Source organism: Glycine max, chromosome 5 (assembly GCF_000004515.6).
Source record: "Glycine max cultivar Williams 82 chromosome 5, Glycine_max_v4.0, whole genome shotgun sequence".
NCBI classification, from domain to species: Eukaryota; Viridiplantae; Streptophyta; class Magnoliopsida; order Fabales; family Fabaceae; genus Glycine; species Glycine max.
In genome coordinates this window covers 5,166,032-5,172,031 of record NC_038241.2, presented here as the reverse complement: position 1 = coordinate 5,172,031, position 6,000 = coordinate 5,166,032, and positions in this window count along the sequence as shown.

Genomic DNA, 6,000 nt, shown 5'->3' with positions numbered 1-6,000 from the left:
CTCTCACTCTGTCTCTCTTGCCGCTGGTTTATGGTTTAGTATATATTTATTTATATCCACTGGGCCACCTTTGGTTTCGATTAATTAAACATTATTTATCATAGGAACAATTTTATGTATGTAGGATTCGTGAAAGCGATCTTCTATCTAAAATTTTTAATATTTTTTTAATTCAATATTTAATTTACTTAAATTTTAAAATCGACCTATGTGTACGTGTGTATTTTATAGATAATTTCATTTTTAAAACATCTAATGATGTATATTTGTATATGATCTGTAAGGTTGGAATGGAATCGGCTCTACCAAATAGGTTTTCCTATGTTTTATATATATATATATATATATATATATATATATATATATATATATATATATATATATATATATATATATATATATATATATAGTCAATGAGAAGCAGACTTTAGGTGCTTCACGATAGATCTGGCGAATTTATCACTTTATCCTTAAATAAGGATGATATTCATGCATCAATACCAAACGTTTTTTTTTTAATTTCTAATTATTTTTATATTTTTTTATCAGTTCGTATTTCTTAATTATTACAGCTTTTATTTGATTATTTCTCTTTTCTTTTCCTTTCGCTCACCGAAAATATTTTGTACCAATCATTTTTCCATCACTAAATATTTTCTCCGTGGTCATTATTCTATATTAGCAAAATCGTTTATCAATTGTATTCATGCGCAAGCTCCGTGTGGTACTATGTAAAACTAAAATCATCATATCAATAAACAACCAACCCAGAGTTGTCCTTAATGCATAGCAACCCAAATGCGACTTTTGAAGGGCAGCATATTCATTCATGTGTCCCCTAACTTCTGTTTCAACGTAGACATACAAATTTTAAAATCATTAGAAATTAGAGCGTCCATTATCAATTACACAAAATGATAGGAATTAAAAAATAAAATTTCATAAAAACACACACGGTAGAATTAAAGTAAATTAACGATAACTGTTTAATTAATTAATATAAGAAGTATTTTGGATTTGTCTCTCACCTATCATCTTTGGCACCATCAAGACTTAAACTTCGATATTAAGTGTGTTTGTTTTGTAGTTGACTCCAATGTAACTCACGTTTATCTGATAGCAAGGGATAGTTGTATTGGTGTTTCTCTCCTGGAATGCATACTTTTGGAGTTGAACGTGATTTCAACGACTAAACAAACATAGCTAAGTATCTCGAAAACAATTTCTTACAAACATGCATATAGAATGTTTGATCTCTCCAACCTTTATCACATAGTACTCTAACCCGAGTCTCAATCTCATAAAATTACTCAGATAGTTAATTACTGATTCTCAACATCAATCAAAGCCTATAATCAATGTTTAAGGATGTTCTTTGTCTTAAATCAATACTCTAATGATCATAGATATATTAAGTTATAGGATATAATCAAATTAAGGAATGATTAATTAAGGATTAATTAATCTATCAAAGATTATCCAAACAATTTGATCATGCAATTTGGTGTAAAATGTTCTCTACCTAAGTCTACCAAACACATATAGATGATCACCATAGTACATTCAATTAAGCATAAAATTGATCAGTTTCCAAATAAACAATAAAAATATGGAAGATAATTAATTAACACAAAACACTAAGAAATTTCATTAAGAACAAAGAAAAAGGGTACAATTGGAAAATTACATCATAACCCTCGAACTAGGGTGACTAGTTGCTCATGATCAAAGCACATCCATAAAGCCTATATGAAATTAGCATAGACATACCAACAAGAGAAGAACGATGATCACGATCTGTTCTATGGTGTTGCCTACACTTCACAACCTTCAAAACCCTCAAAAGTACTCTCTAATTCGTAAAATTGACAAAAGGTTCCCTTTACATACTCCAAGCCCCTTATTTATAGCTTCCTAAAAAGAATAACTTGTATGAGGCGCTCTACGACAACTATGCTGAAATCCACCACAACCATGGTAAAAAATTATGATGTTAAAGCTCTGAGACGTTGTGGATGGCTACGACCATAGTGAATCCACCACGATTGTCGTTAGAAGGCTGATGCGGCTAAAAAAGGGGAGTCATCATATTATCACGGTCATACTGCTTACCATGACTGTGGTCAAGTGACAAAGTCTTGAAATCTTTATATAAAAGTGTGAATTCCAATCTTTTTACTTAATTGAGCAACTATGCTTCTCCAAATAAAACTAGCCTCCAAATGTTAGTTCTACCAAAAAAAATGCATGCAAATGACACATAAACTCACAAAATATCACTCCAAAAGTGATTTATCACCTTCTATAGGAATTTACTTCCCAGTCCCCTTTTTGTTCCTCAATTTCTTTCATAAGGGTAGATACAAGAAATATTCAACGGTTCAACCATCAACTAAGTTAATCAAGTGGCCTTTATAACTCAAGAGAGGGATGAAATGAATTATATTAACTATTTTTTGTTTCATGCTCAACATTTAATATCAAATGAATCAATTATAGATAAAGAAAGTTATTTTACCCAAGCCCTACAAAATTCATAAATAAACACAATTAAACAAATTAAAAGAGTACGGATTACAAGAGAGTGCACTAATATTCTATGGTTTAAATAATTTTTTAGTCCTTGTAATTTAACATTTTTTTTTGTTTTTTGTCCTTACAAAATCATTTTTTGTTTTTAGTCCTTGCATATCATGTTTGTTTTGTTCTTTGTCCTTATACCACTTTAGATAACATTTTTTTTCACAATCTAAAGTGCTTTAAAGACTAAAAACAAAACAAAAATTTGCAAGGATGAAAAGCAAAAAAGCACTAAATTACAAGGACTAAAAAATATTTAAGCTTATTTTATATTAGTTCTATCAACTATTGGACTAACCAGGAATCTAGAAGGGGGGTCGAATAAATTCTTTTCAAAACTTTTACTTCATCATTATTTAGATCCAATTAAGACATACCTCTTTATGTAATCAAGGTTTTCTAAAAAACTTTGTTAAGAAAAATTATCAAACAATGAAAATAATGAATACAAAAACATATGAAAAATATAGTTTTATCCTTTCACATCAAATCCATTACCAAGATTAATTTACAAAACTAAGGTTTAAAGAAAGAGAGAATCACACATAGAATTTATATTGGTTCAATCCTCAAGAAGATTTACATCCAGTTGTTCTAAGACCCTTTAGAACTTTCATTAATAGAGAACCAAGTATAAATACTATGCACATGCAATTTCTTAAAATTCTACTCTTCCCTTGAACCTTACAAGAGAAGGATCAGGAGTTGAAATCCTATCAACACATACAAACCCTTGGCAACCATAACCAAGATCAAAATCTAGAAAGAAGTCAAAATTAGACCCAATACACCTTGATGTGCAAATCACAACATTTTCAAGTTTTTGCTTTGATTATCAAATCATGAAGAATAATGAATGAATCTTGATCAACTTGAATCTCTTAAAGAAATATAAAGTAGTTTCCTTAGATGACTCTTAGAATGTGTTTTCTAAAAGATAAAATCGTATCAAGAGTCACTAATGAGAAAGAACAAGTGTGGATATTTATTAGTTTAACAACTAGATCTGATTAAATCGATTATCAAATATGGTATTCGATTAATTCGTTCCAATCCCTTTTTGTTTTACATTTCCAAAAATGTGGTAATTGATTATTCCTTTTCACAGAGAGCTTCTCAAGCTTCTATGATTTTGGAATAATCCATTATCAAATGTGGTAATCAATTATTACGACATACAAAGAGCTCTTAAAGTTTCCAAATGCAATCTATTACTAAATGTGACGATCGATTATTTTGAGTCACAATATTTTCCTTTTGTTGAAAGTGACTTATGTAATTGATTACTGAAATCGATAATCGATTAATTCGATGATTCTTACCAAATTTTAAATAAAAGTGAGTTATGTTACTTGTTCTAGCACTTTGCAATTGATTACTAAACTTTGTAAGTTATTACACTCTATTGAACTCATTTCTTCTAAGAAACTTTGAAATCAATTCATTAATCTATCATGTTTGATTTCTACTAAGCATTGATATAAGAAAACTAAGACTAAATCACCCATCATGTCTAGTCTAAAAACATCCAATACAAATGTCATATCTTTTAAAACTTGTTTGACATTATAAAATTATTAAAAACAAAAATCTAAGATTAATCTTCAAACCTTTAATTTTTATTCAACATCAACTTGATCTACATTTGTTCCTCAAGTCACACTTGAGATTTTCACTAAGTTGACAAGTTACAAGAAGCGAACTAATTAAGTTACCACCTATCACAATCTCTCAAATGGACATTCCTTTCCTAGAACGTAGGAATCACACACCCGGTGAATCTAATGAAGAAGCAACAAACTAATTATGTCACCATATGTGACAACTCTCAAATGGACAATTCCTTCTCCTTAGATATAACCCTCAAGGCCTCATATCCTTGATCTATAATATGCTAATCAATCACTCAACCGTGGAAAACAACTCTTTAAAATTTTAAAGTTACTCATTCAAACACAACCTAAAGTTTATTTTGATTTTTAGTTCCCAACACCATCATCTTGAATCAAATAATGAAAACATATCAAAAGTATGAGTCCAGTATACTGTTTAAAATTACAAAGAAATTCTTTGAACCAAATTTCACTAACAATTTATATAAAGAAAAAAAACATTAACAACAAACTATTTAACATCCTCCTATTAAGTATGTAACAACAAAAATTCTCATATTAAGTAAAATATAAATACGACATACATAACATATTTTTCAAAGTAACAGTAGAGTTTTATAATTTCGTCGTTTGCAAGAAACACATTTATCAGGTACTACTAATTCCGGTCAAAAAACTAATATGATTTTAACCAAACTGTAACTTAAATCAAATTATGATTTTTTCCCTTTATATCGAGTATTTTCATAAACAAATCTGCAAATTTAATATCACTTTTATTAAACTAGTCACATACGCAACCCATATTATTCTCATAATTGATGTGTATTGGATTGTATATATAATTTAGGTCAAGCGATTGATGAATGTAACAAGGTTCAAACCAAGATTATGAGCTCATGATTCTACCAAATAAATAAACTAGATAGACGGTGAAATATCTAGTACTTGCAAGTTGCAATTGTCGTGATATGTATAATCCTTTCCGAAGGAATAATCATTGCGGCTTAGTAATATTAATTGTTTTCTCTTAACAAATGACAACGCCTATTATTAGAACCACAAAGCAAATTAAAGTCTTTTTTCAAACGAGATATTTTAATGGCTAATCAATTGAGTATTGAAAGAATCCACTGACCCAGCAAAGAATATTATCCTTAGGTGTTTTAATTAGTATTGATTAGGGCTGAATTAAATCAAAGGATTTTGTTTTCGTCTTTCAAGTTTGAAGTGGCTAAGACCAAACACGGCACTGGGATTTGTTTAGAAAATTATTTCTTATTCCAACTATGGTCTTAATACGGGGTTGGGACTTTAGATTTTCTATGTGGCTTAAGTTAGTGTATATGTAGTTGATTTAACTTCTGTAGGCCCAAGGTTTTTTATTCTTGGCTGCCAGTTAGGTTAGGTACGTAAGCTGCAGCCATCACCCTGCCAGTGTATATCTGAATGCAAACGCCTTAATTAGGAAATGCAAGACAACCTAATATGAATTAGGAAGAGCAATGGCATAGCTATTACAGTTAATAAAATAAATTAACTATGTAATTAGTATGCTAATCAGTAGTTGGTTAGGTTCTGTTCAATTTTGTATTACTTGTATATTCTTCACTCTCCAAGGTGACTCTATTTGTTCGATCTGTCATATTCTACTGCTCCATTCTATCGTTTAATATGCTATAACTATCTAATTTGTTGCTTGAACTATCTATCCTTGGAGCTTTTAGAAATTGTAGCATGGGAATATCCCAAGGTGGTTGAACTAGTTGCGTTGTCAATTTACGTTGGCTAGCTGTAATATCCAAGT